We start from the raw sequence: 17,353 nt of genomic DNA on the forward strand, positions 1-17,353 counted from the left end.
TCAATGTAAGACAGTAATCCATCAAAATTGTAGGAGAGAAATTAGGCAGTAACCTCTTTAACATTGGTCACAGCAAATTCTTTCAAGACACATCTCTAAAGGCAAAGGCATCAAAAACAGTAATGAACTTTTGGGACTTCAACAAGATAAAAAGCTTCTGCACAGCAAAGAAAACAGTCAACAAATCTAATGGGCAACCCATAAATGGGAGAATATATTTGCACATAACAGGCTGATATCCAAGATCTTTAAAAAAGATCTCACATCAACACCCAAAAGACAAATGCAGTCAAAAAGAAATGGCTAAAAGCATGAAGATACATTTCTCCAAAGAAGATATACAAATGTCTAACAGACACATGAGACACCTGGGTGGCTCAGTCTTCTAAGCATCTGCCTTTGGCTCAGGTCATGATCCCATAGTCTTGGGAGGGAGTCCCGTATTTGGCTCCTTGCTCAGTGGGGAGTCTCCTCCCTCTGCCTGCCCTCTTTCTCTGACAAGTGAATAAATAAATCTTTAAAAAAAGAAAAAGAGTGCTCGCTTCGGCAGCACATATACTAAAATGGGAACGATACAGAAAAGATTAGCATGGCCCCTGCGCAAGGATGACATGCAAATTTGTGAAGCGTTCCAGATTTTTATGTTGTCTACAAGAGACCCAATACAAACCTAAATACATGCAGACTGAAAGTGAAGTGATGGAGAAGCATCTTTCATGCCAATGGGCCTCAAAAAGAAGGCTGGGGTGGCGATTCTCATATCAGATAAATTGGACTTCAAACTAAAGACTGTAGTCAGAGATACAGAGGACACTACATAATCCTTAAAGGGACTATCCACCAAGATGATCTAACAATTGTAAATATCTATGCTCCCAATATGGGAGCAGCCAATTACTTAAGAAAACTGTTAATCAAGATAAAGAGTCATATTGATATGAATACACTAATCGTAGGAGATCTTAACACGCCTCTCTCAGAATTAGAAAGATCATCGAAGCAGAAAATCAATAAAGAAACAAGAGCATTGAATGACACATTGGTCCAGATGGACCTCATAGATATATACAGAACATTCCACCCTAAAACAACAGAATACTCATTCTTCTCAAGTGCACATGGAACCTTCTCCAGAATAGACCACATACTGGGTCACAAATCAGGACTCGACCGATACTAAAAGACTGAGATTATTCCCTGCATATTCTCAGATCACAATGCTTTGAAACTGGAGCTCAATCACAAGGAAAGGTTCAGAAGGAACTCAAACACCTGGAAGCTAAAGACCACCTAGCTTAAGAATGCTTGGATCAACCAGGAGATCAAAGAAGAACTGAAACAATTCATGGAAACCAATGAGAATGAAGACACATCGGTCCAAAACCTATGGGATACAGCAAAGGCGGTCCTAAGGGGAAGATACATAGCCATCCAAGCCTCTCTCAAAAAAATTGAAAAATCTAGAACACACCAGCTGTCTCTACACCTTAAAGAACTGGAGAATCAACAACAAATCAAACCAACCCCACACATAAGAAGGGAAATCATCAAGATTAGAGCTGAGATCAATGACATAGAAACCAGAGATACAGTAGAACGTATATATGAAACTAGAAGCTGGTTTTTTGAAAGAATCAGTTAGATCGATAAGCCCCTGGCCACACTAATCCAAAAGAAAAGAGAGAAATCCCAAATTCATAAAATTATGAATGAAAAGGGAGAGATCACAACTAACGCCAAGGAAGTAGAAACAATCATCAGAAGTTATTACCAACAGTTATATGCCAATAAGCTTAGCAACCTAGATGAAATGGATGCATTCCTGGAAAAATATAAACTACCAAAATTGAACGAGAAAGAAATCGACAACCTGAATAGACCAATACCTAATAACGAGTTTGAATCAGTGATCAAAAACCTCCCAAAAAACAAGAGCCCAGGACCTGACGGATTCCCTGGGGAATTCTACCAAACCTTCAAAGAAGAAATAACACCTATTCTCCTGAAGATGTTTCCAAAAAATTAAGCAGAAGGAAAACTTCCAGACTCTTTCTATGAAGCCAGCATTACCCTGTTCCCCAAACCAGGCAAGGACCCTACCAAAAAGGAGAATTTTAGACCAATATCACTGATGAATATGGATGCTAAAATTCTCAACAAGATCCTAGCCAACAGGATCCAACAGCATATTGAAAAGATTATCCACCATGATGAGGTGGGATTCATCCCTGGGCTACAAGGATGGTTCAACATTCGCAAATCAATCAGTGTGATAGAACAAATTAATATGAGAAGAGAGAAGAACCACATGGTCCTCTCAATTGATGCAGAAAAAGCATTTGACAAATTCCAGCATCCGTTCCTGATTAAAACGCTTCAAAGGATAGGGATAGAGGGAACATTCCTGACCCTCATCAAATCTATCTATGAAAGACCCACAGCAAATATCATCCTCAATTTGAAAAAGCTTGCAGCCTTCCCGTTGAGATCAGGAACAAGACAAGGATGCCCACTTTCACCACTCTTGTTCAACATAGTATTAGAAGTCCCAGCAAAAACAATCAGACAACAGAGAGAAATAAAAGGTATCCAAACTGGTAATGAAGAAGCCAAACTCTCTCTCTTCGCAGACGACATGATTCTTTATATGGAAAACCCAAAAGACTCCACCCCCAAACTACGAGAACTCATACAGCAATTCAGCAACGTGGCAGGATACAAAGCCAATGTGCAGAAATCAGTGGCTTTCTTATACACTAACAATGAAAATACAGAAAGGGAAATTAGAGAATCGATTCCATTTACTATAGCACCAAGAACCATAAGATACCTGGGAATAAACCTAACCAAAGAGGTAAAGGATCTGTCCTTGAGGAACTACAGAACACTCATGAAAGAAATTGAAGAAGACACAAAAAGATGGAAGACCATTCCATGCTCTTGGATCGGAAGAATAAACATTGTTAAAATGTCTATACTGCCTAGAGCAATCTATACTTTTAATGCCATTCTGATCAAAATTCCACTGGTATTCTTCAAAGAGTTGGAGCAAATAATCCTAAAATTTGTATGGAATCAGAAAAGACCCCAAATAGCTAAGAAAATGTTGAGCACTGGGTGTGGAAATGTTGAAAAACAAAAATAAAGCTGGCGGCATCACGTTACCTGATTTCAAGCTTTATTACAAAGCTATGATCACCAAGACAGCATGGTACTGGCATAAAAACAGACACATAGACCAGTGGAACAGAGTAGAGAGCCCAGATATGGACCCTCAACTCTATGGTCAATCTTCGACAAAACAGGAAAAAATATACAGTGGAAAAAAGGCAGTCTCTTCAATAAATGGTGCTGGGAAAACTGGACAGCTATATGTAGAAGAATGAAACTCGACCATTCTCTTACACCGTACACAAAGATAAACTCAAAATGGATAAAAGACCTCAACATGAGACAGGAATCCATCAGAATCCTAGAGGAGAACATAGGCAGTAATCTCTTCGATATAAGCCACAGCAACTTCTTTCCAGATATGTCTCCAAAGGCAAAGGAAACAAAAGCGAAAATAAACTTTTGGGACTTCATCAAAATCAAAAGCTTCTGCACAGCATAGGAAACAGTCAAGAAAACAAAGAGGCAACCCACGGAATGGGAGAAGATATTTGCAAATGACAGTACCGACAAAAGGTTGATATCCAAGATCTATAATGAACTCCTCAAACTCAATACACACGAAACAGGCAAACACATCAAAAATGGGCAGAAGATATGAACAGACACTTCTCCAATCAAGACATACAAATGGGGTGCCTGGGTGGCTCAGTGGTTTAAGCCACTTCCTTCGGCTCAGGTCATGATCTCAGGGTCCTGGGATCGAGTCCCGCATCAGGCTCTCTGCTCAGTGGGGAGCCTGCTTCCTCCTCTCTCTCTGCCTGCCTTTCTGCCTACTTGTAATCTCTCTCTGTCAAATAAGTAAATAAAATCTTTAAAAAAAAAGACATACAAATGGCTATCAGACACATGAAAAAATGTTCATCATCACTAGCCATCAGGGAGATTCAAATTAAAACCACATTGAGATATCACCTTACACCAGTTAGAATGGCCAAAATTAACAAAACAGGAAACAACATGTGTTGGAGAGGATGTGGAGAAAGGGGAACCCTCTTCCAGTGTTGGTGGGAATGCAAGTTGGTGCAGCCTCTTTGGAGAACAGTGTGGAGATTCCTCAAGAAATTAAAAATTGAGCTTCCCTATGACCCTGTAATTTCACTCCTGGGTATTTACCCCAAAGATACAGATGTCGTGAAAAGAAGGGCCATCTGTACCCTAATGTTTATAGCAGCAATGGCCACGCTCGCCAAACTGTGGAAAGAGCCAAGATGCCCTTCAACGGATGAATGGATAAGGAAAATGTGGTCCATATACACTATGGATTATTATGCCTCCATCAGAAAGGATGAATACCCAACTTTTGTAGCAATATGGACGGGACAGGAAGAGATTATGCTGAGTGAAATAAGTCAAGCAGAGAGAGTCAATTATCATATGGTTTCACTTATTTGTGGAGCATAACAAATAGCATGGAGGAAAAGGGGCGTTAGAGAGGAGAAGGGAATTTGGGTAAATTGGAAGGGGAGGTGAACCATGAGAGACTATGGACTCTGAAAAACAGTCTGAGGGGTTTGAAGTGGCGGGGGGGTGGGAGGTTGGGGTACCAGGTGGTGGGTATTATAGAGGGCACGGCTTGCATGGAGCACTGGGTGTGGTGGAAAAATAATGAATACTGTTTTTCTGAAAATAAATAAATTGGGAACAAAAAAGGAAAAAAAAAAGATGCCCTTCAATGGACGAATGGATAAGGAAGATGTGGTCCATATACACTATGGAGTATTATGCCTCCATCAGAAAGGATGAATACCCAACTTTTGTAGCAACTTGGACCGGACTGGAAGAGATTATGCTCAGTGAAATAAGTCAAGCAGAGAGAGTCAATTATCATATGGTTTCACTTATTTGAGGAGCATAACAAATAGCATGGAGGACAAGGGGTGTTAGAGAGGAGAAGGTAATTGGGGTAAATTGGAAGGGGAGGTGAATCACGAGAGACTATGGACTCTGAAAAACAATCTGAGGGGTTTGAAGTGGTGGGGGGGGTGGTTGGTGTACCAGGTGGTGGGTATTATAGAGGGCACGGCTTGCATGGAGCACTGGGTGTGGTGAAAAAATAATGAATACTGTTTTTCTGAAAATAAATAAATTGAAAAAAAAGTGAGTTAAAAACACAAGTTTGGCTATAAGAATCTTTTGATATGGGAACAGAAAAAGTAAAAAAAGGGGAAAAGGAATAACAAAAAGAAAAAGAAATAAAGATACAAAAAAGAAATGTACAATTTTGGACTGGAGCATAAATACATCATGATTGAAAACCTGGCGCTCACTATATTATTTTCCCCTGGCATTGGTGTTTTACAGTCCTGTGGGAAATAAGTTTGTCATTCAACTGCTCATCTAGTCTGTCTTCAGGGAGAGTTACCTGCTGCTCAGCTTCTTGGGAGTCTTTGGGTGGAGTTGCCCCACCCCTTGACAGGTGGGATTAGTATGAGTTGTTCCTGTGTGTGGCTTTTGTTTCCTGTTGGCTTTCCTGCCCTCTTTAGTTGGTCAGAACAAATATATCCCTGCTTGAATCTCTGGCCCAGAACCACAAGTTCACAATCTCCTTTATTCACCGAACCCTTCAGTTCAAACCATCTCCACTTCTGTGTGTACTTAACTGCAAAGACTCAAATTATTTGCAGATGTTACAACTCTCCCAGGGTGTTCCAGGTACCTGAGAGCATCTCTGTGCTTTGTGGCTTTGCAGTTGTGAGCTGCCATGGTCTCATACATACACCCTCTTCTGCATCTTCCAGATCATGGCGGGGTGCTGCCACAGTGTCCTTTTGGGGGCCTCACTGCTCTGAGAATTGTTGCCCAGTTGTGGGTACAAGTTGTTTTATATCTTCCCTGAGATGTTAAACATCTGCCCCTTCTAGTCCTTTTCAGGGTCCTCAGGCAGAGTGGTCTCCTTACCGACCCAGCTTTTGATTTATGTTTACCAGAGCTGAAAGTACCTTCAGGGCTCACTAACCATAACCAGTCTCCTTGCTCAACTGCTTGTGCATGCTAACAGTTCAGGCTCCCCCATGCCTTTTCCGGTCTCCTGGGATCCCGAGACCACAGTGATCTGCCTGGACTTCCAATGTATTCATCCCCTGTGCCCTTTTCAGAAATGGATATCTCTCACTGGAGCAGATTTCTGAGGGTTCTGATTTTGTGCTCTGGTGTTATATTACTTTCTGGTGGCAGTCTTATGGAGTCTCCCTCCCCACTCCATTTATCTTCTGATATTTACCCTGAAGATTCAGGGCCTGCACCTCCTACCTTGCAAAAGGTAGTTGTTTTTCTGCTTGTAGAGTTCCAGATAAATTTTCTTACATCTCAGGCTAAATTCATGTGTGCTCAGGATGGTTTGATAGATATCCAGCTATATTCAAGGGACCAGATAAAATGAGGTCCCTTACTCTGCTACCATCTTTTCCCTCCTTCCTTATAATATTTTCTCTTTATTTTTTGTGTATCTATCATATGTTTGGGTTTGTGGTTACCATGAGGTTCATATATAACATCTTATATTAATTGCAGTCCATATGAATTTCATGGTCATTTAAGTCCAAAGACATTCTGAAAAAAAAATGAACAACTTCTCCTTCATGTTTTATGCCTATGTTGTTATATTTTCAATATTTTCATAATTTTTTATGATTAATTTTGCCATTTCTTTTCCACTTAAAGAAATTCCTTTAACATTTCTTGTAAAGCTGGTTTAGCAGTGATAAAGTCCTTTATCTTTTGATTTTGTTGGAGGAGCTTTTTCTTTCTTCCAAATATTATGAAAGCCTTGCACTGTAGAGTGTTCCTGGCTCCAAGATTTTTCCTTTCTTTTCATCACTTTGAATATACCCTGCCACTCCTTTCTGGCCTACACTGTTTCTGCTAAAAAATCAGCTGACAGCCTTATGGGTTTTCCCTTGTACATAACTTTTATTTCTTTCTTGCTCCTTTTAAGATTCTCTCTTTATCGTCAATCTTTGATATTCTAAGCATTATGTAGTGTGGTGTGGTGTAAATCTCCTTGGGATGATTGTGTCTGGAACTTCCTGTACTTCACAAATGTGGTTTTCTATTCCCATCCCTAGGTTATGAAAGTTTTCAGTTATTATTTCTTCAAATAAGTTTTCTAAAAGTTTCTCTCTTCTTTGTCTGGGACACCAATAATATGAATATTTGTTTTCATGGTGTTGTCCAAAGACCTCAATTTATACTTACTCCATTTTTTAAATTATTATGATGTTCAGTTAGCCACTGTACAGTACATAATTAGTCCTTGCACTGTTCAATGATTCATTATTTAAGTATAACACCCAGTGTTCATCAAAGCACGTACCCTCCTCAATACCCATCATCCTGTTACCCTCCCCCACCCTCCTACCCTCTGTAACCTCTGGATTGTTTCTCAGTGTCCACAGTCTCTCATGGTTCATCTCCCTCTCTAATCTCTCCACCTTTGGATTTCCTTCCCTTCCCCTATGGTCCTCAATGCTGTTGCTTATGTTCCATGTACAAGTGAAACCACACAATAATTGTCTTTAACTGATTGATTTACTTCACTTAACATAATCCCTTCCAGTTCCATCCATGTTGTTACAAATGGTGGGTATTCATCCTCCCTGATGGCTGAATAATATTCCATTGTGTATACGTACCAAATCTTCTTTATCCATACATCTATTGAAGAGCATCTTGGCTTCTTCCACAGTTTGGGTATTGTGGACATTGCTGCTATGAACACTGGGGTGTATGTGCACATGCTCCTTCTTTTCACTAAGTCTGTATCTTTGGGGTAAATACCCAGTTGTGCAATTGCTGAGTTGTAGGGTAGCTCTGTTCTTAACATCTCTAGGAACCTCCCTATTGTTTTCCATCTAATTTAAAAAAATGTTTCCCTTTTTGCTCAACAGCTTGTGTGCTCCCATTCCTCTGTCTTCCTGATCACTGAGAAGTTCTACATACTCTAACCTACCATGGATTCTCATTATAGTGTCTCTTTTAGTTTTAGTTATTGAGTTCTTCAACTCTGTTTGGTTATTTTAAATATTTTCTATCTCTTTATTGCAGGTCTCATTGAATTCATCCCATATTTCCCCACCGGGTATATATCTTTACAATCTTAACTCCAAATTCTGTACCAAGCATATTACTTGTCTCTGTTTTACTTACATCTTTTTTCTCTTTCTTTCTTTCTTTCTGTTCTTTGTTTAGAAGCTTATACCACATGTCCCTGTTTTGATTTCTTTTCTTCACTTCTTTTTATAGATTGGCAGAATTGGCACATTTCCTAAAATTGAAAGTGTGGTCTTGTGATATTTATTACTTCAACAAACTGTATGTAGGTACTACATTTTGCTGTCTGGCTGGACATGTGGCTGTATATTCTATGCACTCTTTTGAAGATTTCAATTATTTATTTCAGTGGGGATTGACAGAGGGAGAAAGAGTCCTAAGCACACTCCACACTGAGCATGAAAGCTGATGTGGAGTTTGATCCCACAACCCTGAGATCATGACTTGAGCCAAAACCAAGAGTCAGATGCTGAACCAACTGCACCACTCAGTCACCCATTAGTTAGTTACTCTTTTAAATTGTGCCTTTGTACACTTTTTCATAGTGAAGAAAACAGTCAACAAAACTAAGGCAACTATGGAATAGGGGGGGACATTTGCAAATGACATATCTGGTAAGTTGTTAGTATCCAAAATACATAAAAAGCTCATGAATCTCAACACCCCCCCAAAAGGAATAATCCAATTTAAAAATGGGCAGAAGATAAATAGCTATTTTCTCCCAAAGAAATCATAGAGATTGCCAACAAATGCATGAAAATATGCTCAACATCATGCATCATCAATGAATGTAAATCAAAATTACAATGAGAGATAACTTCATACTTGTCAGAGTGGCTAAAATCAATAATACAAGAAAAAAAACAGTTGATAATGAGGAGGCAGAGAAAGGGGAACCCTCTTACACTGTTGGAGGGAATACAAACTGTTGTAGAACTTTGAAAACAGTATGGAAGTCCCTCAAAAATTTAAGAGTAGAGCTAACCTAGGATCCAGAAATTATAGCACTAGGTATTTATCCACCTCCCTTCCCCCCAAAAAAATACTAATTCAGAGGGATACATGCATCCTAATGTTTATTTCAGCAATGTCTAACATAGCCAAATTATGGAAGCAACACAAGTGTCCATTGATGAATGCATAAAAAAGAGGTGGGGGAGGAGTAAAGATGGTGGAGGAGTAGGGGGACCCTAAGCTCCTCTCATCTTTTGAATACAGCTAGATAGCTATCAAATTATTCTGAACACCAAGAAATCAATAGCATTCTGAGAGAACAAAAACTGAAAGTCTACAAGTAAAAAATAAATTACCTTTTAAAAGGTAGGATGTATGGAGAATAGACTCAGAGGATATATAGCCATGGATATGGTGGTGGGATATGGGTGGTGCTTATGGAGGCTACTGCATAGTATTATAAGCAGTACAGCATAGAATATGGACTTTTAAAAGTCCACATGGGGACATGCCTGGTTTAAAGGTATTCAGGTGACAAATCAGGGTGGAATCTCAGGAGTGACAGATGGTCTGAGGTTTCTCTGGATTGCAAGAAGAAACATTGGTATGATCATGCTGCACTGTTCTCAGGCATAGGACCAGGGAAGCCAGGTGAGACCAGTAATGGCTTTTTGCTCTCTTTTGCTGTAAACTGTGAACTTCCACACAGTTGTGTGACTTCTTTCTATGGAACAGCTGGCAAAAGGCAAGAAGTATGAGGAGACCCTCCTTGGGAGAAATAGTGCAGGTCCGCACCATGGGAGTCTCTAAAATTTGGAGTTTAAAAACACAGTCCACCTCCTGTGATTAAAAAAAAAAAAAAGCTCAGACAGAGGGAGGTGAATATAGGGTTCAGATGGAAACCCAGGACAAAAAAAGGGTGACTGTCCTTCTGTTTGGCTCACTAAAGAGTGTGTGGGGGGGTGTTAACTGTCAGCTCCTGAGCTAGAAAGCATGGCACTGCCAAATTGATCCTGCCCATCAGTTCTGGAAGCCTTCAGCGAGCAAAAGAGTATCACTTGGAGCCCAGATCTACTTGCACCAAGCCTTGCCACCATGCACCCTGGAGGCACATTTCCACTAAAACAAGTCAGCCTGAGAATCTGGGCAGCAGGCTTCTCCCCCAAGAAGACCAGCACACAAAAAGCACTCACTAAATCTACTGATCACTGAGTGCTAAAATGTTTCATTTCTAGGGAAAATAGGCGCTAGCTTCCTTTTTACTTTTATTCTTTATATTGTTATTATTTATTCATTTATTTTTTGTTTTTCTCAATTCCTTTTTTATTTTTATTAATTTTTAAACATTGTATTCATATATATTATATATATATTTGTAATTTTTGTTTCTTTTTATTTATTTTATTTTATTTTATTTTTATTTTTTAGGTCTACAGACCAAATCACATCCAGGCCCTTGTTTTTGTTTTTGTTTTAATTTATTTTTTATTTATTATCAGCATAACAGTATTCATTATTTTTGCACCACACTCAGTGCTCCATGCAATCTGTGCCTTCTCTAATACCCACCACCTGATTCCCCCAACCTCCCACCCCCCTGCCACTTCAAACCCCTCAGATTGTTTTTCAGAGTCCATAGTCTCTCATGGTTCACCTTCCCTTCCAATTTCCCCCAAGTCCCTTCTCCTCTCTAACTCCCCATGTCCTCCATGCTATTTGTTATGCTCCACAAATAAGTGAAACCATATGATAATTGACTCTGTCTTCTTGAATTACTTCACTTGTTTGTTTTTGTTTTTGTTTTGATTTTTCTTTGTTTTTGTTTTAGTTTTCCTTCTTCATTTCTTTTCTGGGCAAAAGGTTGGGATGGAGAAATTCACACCAAAAGAAAGAACAGGAAGTAGAACACATGGCCAGGGATTTAATGAAAATGCATATAAGTAGGATACCTGACCTAGAACCTAAAACAACAACTGTAAGGATACTAGCTTGACTTGAAAAAAAAAAGTATAAAGACATTAGATAATCCCTTCCTGCAGAGATAAGAGAGCTAAAATCTAGTAAGACTGAAATTAAAAATGTTCTAACCATGATGCAAACCCAAATAGAGAATAAAAATGAGGATGGAATAATCAAAAGAGTTAATTGGTGATATAAAAGATACAATTCTGGAAAATAATGAAGCTGAAAAGAAGAGGGAACGAAAGGTAACAGGCCTTGAAAGTAGACTTAGGGAACTCAGTGACTTATTCAAACAGAATAGCATCCATATCATAGGCATCCCACAACATAAAAAGAGAGAAAAAAGAGCAGAAGATCTATTCAAAATATAGCTGAAAATTTCCCTAATCTGGGGAAAGACACAGACATCAAAATCCAAGGGGCACAGAGAATTCCCATTAAACTCAACAAAAGCTGGCCATCACTAAGGAATATCATAGTCAAATTCACAAAACACACAGACAAGGAATGAATCCTGAATGCATAAAGGGAAAAAAATGTTCTTAACATACAAGAGAATACAGATTAGTTTCACAGAAGATCTGTCCACAGAAACATGGCAGGACAAAAGATGGTGGTAAGAAATATTCAATGTGCTGAATGGGAAAAATATGCAGCCAAGAATACTATCTCCAGAAAGGCTTCCATTCAGAATAGAAGAAGAGACAAACAGTTTCCCAGACAAACAAAAAGTAATGGAACTCATGACCACTAAAACAACCCTCCAAAATTTTTTCAAGGGAACTCTTTGAGTGGAGGAAAAAAGACCAAAACCAAAAAAGACTAGAAAGGACCAGAAAACACCACTGAAACTGTCGCGCTCTCCCTGCCTGCAGAGATGACGCAACACCACACACACACAGGTCGATGCACAAGCTCTTGTTTATTCCCTGGTCGATCTTGCTCCTCCCCCTGCAGGGAAGTTCCCTTGCCTTATATAGGGCATAACAGACAATCACAGAGGTGTTCACATGAACAGGAGGTATCTGGGGCTCGTAGACAGTGGTGGCATAACAGCCAATCACAGAGGTGTTCACGTGAGGAGCACGAGGTCACGTGTGGCCAGGGCGGATGTTTTTCAGGCTGTCCGTGCTGCTCAGGCTATGTAGCCAGCACCATCTTAGGGGTGTGATCCCGACAGCTCCCCCTTCTTTATTTATTTGTATGGATAAGGGACCATGCCTGTCTTAGGTTGGGACGATCAACTTGCGCCCTTACCCGTCATCAAATACTGCAGAGCATGCTGCAGCTTCTGTCTTAGGTTGGTACGCCGTTATTGTCCTCATTACCCGTCATTGACTACCAGTCCAGCATGCTAAGCCATACTTGGGGTGAGCTACCATGCTCTATGGCTACCAAGGCTTGATGTACAGCCTGCCGGTCTCTGGCTAATGTGTGTTGGAGGGCCCTTATCCAATGCAGCGCCAGGAAGAGGATGAAGAGCACAATACAGCCGAGTGCAATAGTCCCAAACCAGGATTTCCCAAAAGCCACCACTGCCTGCATAGTTGTAGGAATTGGGAGGCCATGAGAGGGTTGACTCTCATGGCATTGATCTGCAGAATCTCCATCCGGAGGGAGGCTGTCAGATTGTGGAATTTGGCTGACCAGGTGCCATTGAACATCTGAGATAATTCTCGGGAGAGATTCACTGCTCGGGAGAGATTAGAATACAAGTTAGATGTGATGCATATGCCCGATAAGGGCTGGATACAACTGGTGGAGAGAATTTGGATGTACTCGTGGTGTCAGGCGTTCTGGAACCCAAACCGGAGTCGGCTGGTCCTGAGGGAAAACACAAATGGAACCACAGACCCATCGTAGGACTGGGTCCAGACCCTTCCATAGTCCTGTCAGAATGTCTTTCCATTTTACCCAATCATTGAGATTGACCTCCTGACGCGAGTGGCGATCTGCTGCCGATCGTCCTATTGCGTCCATGACCAAAAAATTTAAAGTAAAGAGAGCGGTATTGAGTTTGTCCTCAGGGGACTTGTAGGTGGCTCCTATTCCCCCTTTTTGTTTTATTAATTGATTTTTCAGGGTCAAGTGTGTGCGTTCAACGATTCCTTGCCCTTGAGGGTTGTAGGGTATGCCTGTGACTAGATGTATGTGAAATGTGTCAGCAAAATTTTTAAAGCTGTGTGATGTGTAAGCAGGCCTGTTGTCGGTTTTGATTTGTTTTGGGATGCCCCAAGAGGCAAAGTTTGTCAAACAATGTTGAATGACATCTCTGACCTTTTCTTCTGTATGTAAGGAGGCCATAATGACCCCCGAGTATGTGTCTACTGAGACATGTACATATTTTAAGTTGCCGAATTCAGGGATGTGTGTAATATCCATTTGCCACACATGATTGGGTAGTATTCCACGTGGGTTTACTCCAAAGGAGGGTGCTTTCTAAATCTCCTTTTTGTATTTTATCTGGTGCTATGGTGAGGTGCCATTCCTTTAATTCTGCTGTTAGAAATTGGAGTGCCTTATCAAGCTCTTGGTTGTTTTTATGTGATAATAAAATATCATCCATATAATGGTATAGTAACAACGTGGGAAATTTGTGTCTAGTTGTTCTTAAAGCCTTGTCAACATACATTTGGCATAAGGTAGGGCTATTGGTCATACCTTGTGGTAAGACTGTCCATTCATATCTCTGATCTGGTTGGGAGTGATTAATTGCTGGCAAAGTAAATGCAAATCTCCAACAGTCATCCTTATGTAATGGAATGGAGAAGAAGCAATCTTGTATATCTATAATAATTGTGGGCCATCCTTTTGGTATTGCAGAAACAAGAGGTAAGCCACATTGGATAGGGCTCATAGAGTACATTTGAGCATTTACTGCTCGGAGATCATGGAGTAGCCTCCATTTACCTGATTTTTTCCTTATAACAAATATGGGTGTATTCCAAGGAGATGTCGAAGGACGAAGATGCCCAGCATCCAATTGTTCCTTTATTAAACCTTTGGCTGCCTCTAATTTTTCTTTAGTTAGGGGCCACTGAGGAATCCAGCGAGGCCTATCGTCTTTCCATTTTAAAGGTATGGCGTGTTCAGTGGCCCCTATTAAAAACCCAGACCTTGACTCTTCTGGAAGTGCTTTGGGAGTGGTATCGGTTGAGTTATGCCTTGCTCTTGTTTCCCTAACCCTCGGCCCATTGTATATCCCATTGACTGCATCATTCCCTTGACAGGACCGTTGAACAAATTCTCCGTGGTTAGTTTTAAATCCATTTGTGCTAGGATATCACGCCCCCAAATTGATATAGGTAGGGCACAAATGTATTGTTGGAATAGTTCGGTATGGCCCTCTTTGTCCTTCCATTGCAATGTTGCTGAACTTTGGTTGGGGCTTTGTGCAACTCCCAGGCCCTATAGTGTTTGGTTAGCTTTGACTATAGGCCAATCTTTAGGCCAGTCAAAAGGCCTTATAATGCTTTTGTCAGCTCCGGTATCGAGTAGACCCAGGAAGTCCCTTCCTCGGATGGTTAGGGTTAATAACGGCCTGTCCTGTAATCCCAGGGCTAAACAAGCGAGAGGCTCTCCAGAGGAACCAAAACCTTTAGTTCCTCGGGGGGTGTTCTTATATGCATAAAGATCATGTTGGCTAGGTAGAATAAGCATTTGCACTATCTTATCTCCCGGGGTTATGACCGTTATGCCTTTTGGGGAGGATACCATAATTTTCACTTGTCCTTGAAAATCAGAATCAATAATACCTGGGTGCACAATTAATCCCTTCAAGGTAGTGGAACTCCTTCCTAACAGGAGGCCTACTGTACCTTGGGGTATTGGTCTCTGCCAATCTGATTCCACCGTCTGCACACCCATGTCAGGAGTTAAGACCAGTCTGGAGGTGGCACAGATGTCCAATCCTGCGCTTCCTGCTGTGGCCCTCCTTGGCTCGTAAGTGGATGCCAGCTCATGGGCACTTATTGTATCACTCCATACATTTGTTGTGGGCCCTGGAGTGAAGGGCCCGAATTCCCATTTTTTTTGTAGCTTAGGATTAGGACCTAGGAAATTTCCCTCTCTATCTCTTACGGAGGTGCAAGTATTACTCCAATGATTCCCTTTCTTACATCTAGGACAGAGCTTGGGTTTTTGGCTTTGTTTGGCTTGTTCAGAGTGCTGTTTGTTTGGACATTTCACCTTCCTGTGGCCGAGCTGCCCGCAGGAAAAGCAGGCACCCGGATTAGACTGAGATGGCTTCTGAAAACCATAACTTGAAAGGCCCTGGGTAATGGCTGCCGCAAGAACCTGCCCTTGTATAACAGAGTCATTGATATCTCTGCATACCTTTAAATATGTGGAGAGGTCCTTGCTTTTCCAGGGCCAGATAGCTTCCTTGCACCATTTGTTTGCCTGTTCATAGGCTAATTGCTTCACTAGGGGCATGGCTTGTTCCGCATCCCTGAAAATGCGGGAAGCTATCTGGAGTAGACGATCTACAAAATCGGCATATGGCTCATTATTGCCTTGAATGACTTTTGATAATTGTCCCTGTAAACCTCCGGTACCCTGTAGGGTTTTCCAAGCTTTTGTAGTTGCGGTGGCTATTTGTAGGTAGATGGCGGGGTGGTTTTGGGCTTGAGCCTGAACAGTGACATAATTTCCTAAGCCCATTAGCATGTCTACATTCCAGTCTGGGTGGCCGGCGGCTGCATTGCGCCTGGCAGTGTCCGTGCTGTATTCCTGCCAGGCTGTTTTCCACATCAGATATTGGCCCCCTGATAAGGTAGCTCTAGCCAAGTTTGTCCAGTCCCCTGGGCTCAAGTTGAGCCCCACTAGGGACTCTAATAAGGATACTGTGAAGGTGGCCTGAGGACCATATGTGTTAACTCCTTCCTTTAATTGTTTCACAAGCTTAAAGTCTAAGGGCTGATGAAACCTTTGGTTTTGAGCGTCCTCGAGAATGGGGAAGCAAGTCTTTGAGAGATCTGCCTAAGGAGAGGAGGTTTGACACGAGCATGCGCCCTTACAGGAACCTGAATAGGGAGGGGGTGGCGCTGTGGGCTCGATCGTATCAGGAAGGGTTGCATGATCTATTTTTAGTTCTTTTACCTTCCTTTCTAGAATTTTTTTTTAAGACTTTATTTATTTATTTGTCAGAGAGAGAGAGGAGCGAGAGTGAGGACAAGCAGACAGAGTGGCAGGCATAGGCAGAGGGAGAAGCAGGCTCCCTGCCGAGCAAGGAGCCCGATGCGGGACTCGATCCCAGGACGTTGGGATCATGACCTGAGCCAAAGGCAGCCGCTTAACCAGCTGAGCCACCCAGGCGTCCTTACCTTCCTTTCTAATTCCTCCCCGCTGAACTCCTCCTCTTCATCATTTTCACTGCCAGTTTCAGAGGAATGGGAAAAGTACAAAGAGCGTTCCTCTTTTACTTCCTCTAAAATGGAACTTCCTTCTTTTAGAGGGCCTGTAAATTTGTCCTTTTTAATGGTAAGGCAGCTCCTCACAAGAGCCCATATAGCCATGGTGCCTGTTGGCAAAGGCTGCTGAGCATCAGCCTTTCTCAAATCTTCTCCCAAATGTTCCCACTGTGGGACACTTAAGAGGCCCTCATCTAAAAACCAAGGGGCTTGATGCTCTATCGCTCTTAGGAACGCTCGAGCAGTTCAAGCTTTAAGAGGGGTTCCGTTAGCTTTCAAAAGTGCCCACAAGGGGCTCTCCATTTGGAGTCTAGAAATTTCCGACCCCATTATCTTTACCTTTACAGTCGCGATCCGCGAACATACAGCTGTTGTCCTTTGTGGTTACTCTTCAGCAAACTTCTAACCTTCCCTTTGTGGTCGTCCTAGTGACGAATGGGCAATATGATGAGGAGGAAAAAGTACTCACAGTTCCCGGGTTTTGGTACCAAATGTCACGCTCTTCCTGCCTGCAGAGATGACGCAACACCAACACACATACCGGTCAATGCACAAGCTCTTGTTTATTCCCTGGTCGATCTTGCTCCTCCCCCTGCAGGGAAGTTCCCTTGCCTTATATAGGGCATAACAGACAATCACAGAGGTGTTCCCGTGAACAGGAGGTATCTGGGGCTCGTAGACAGTGGTGGCATAACAGCCAATCACAGAGGTGTTCACGTGAGGAGCACGAGGTCACGTGTGGCCAGGGCGGATGTTTTTCAGGCTGTCCGTGCTGCTCAGGCTATGTAGCCGGCACCATCTTA

The 17,353-nt window shown here is 41.7% G+C and overlaps 1 non-coding gene across 1 annotated transcript; it reads left to right on the forward strand.

Moving 5' to 3' along the window:
* Window positions 1–534: 534 nt before the first annotated feature.
* Window positions 535–641, forward strand: LOC122897774. The gene has a single exon (XR_006382618.1). It is a non-coding gene; the product is annotated as a U6 spliceosomal RNA (small nuclear RNA).
* Window positions 642–17,353: the final 16,712 nt, after the last annotated feature.

The sequence above is a fragment of the Neovison vison genome, chromosome X, assembly GCF_020171115.1.
Source record: "Neovison vison isolate M4711 chromosome X, ASM_NN_V1, whole genome shotgun sequence".
Taxonomy (NCBI): domain Eukaryota; kingdom Metazoa; phylum Chordata; class Mammalia; order Carnivora; family Mustelidae; genus Neogale; species Neogale vison.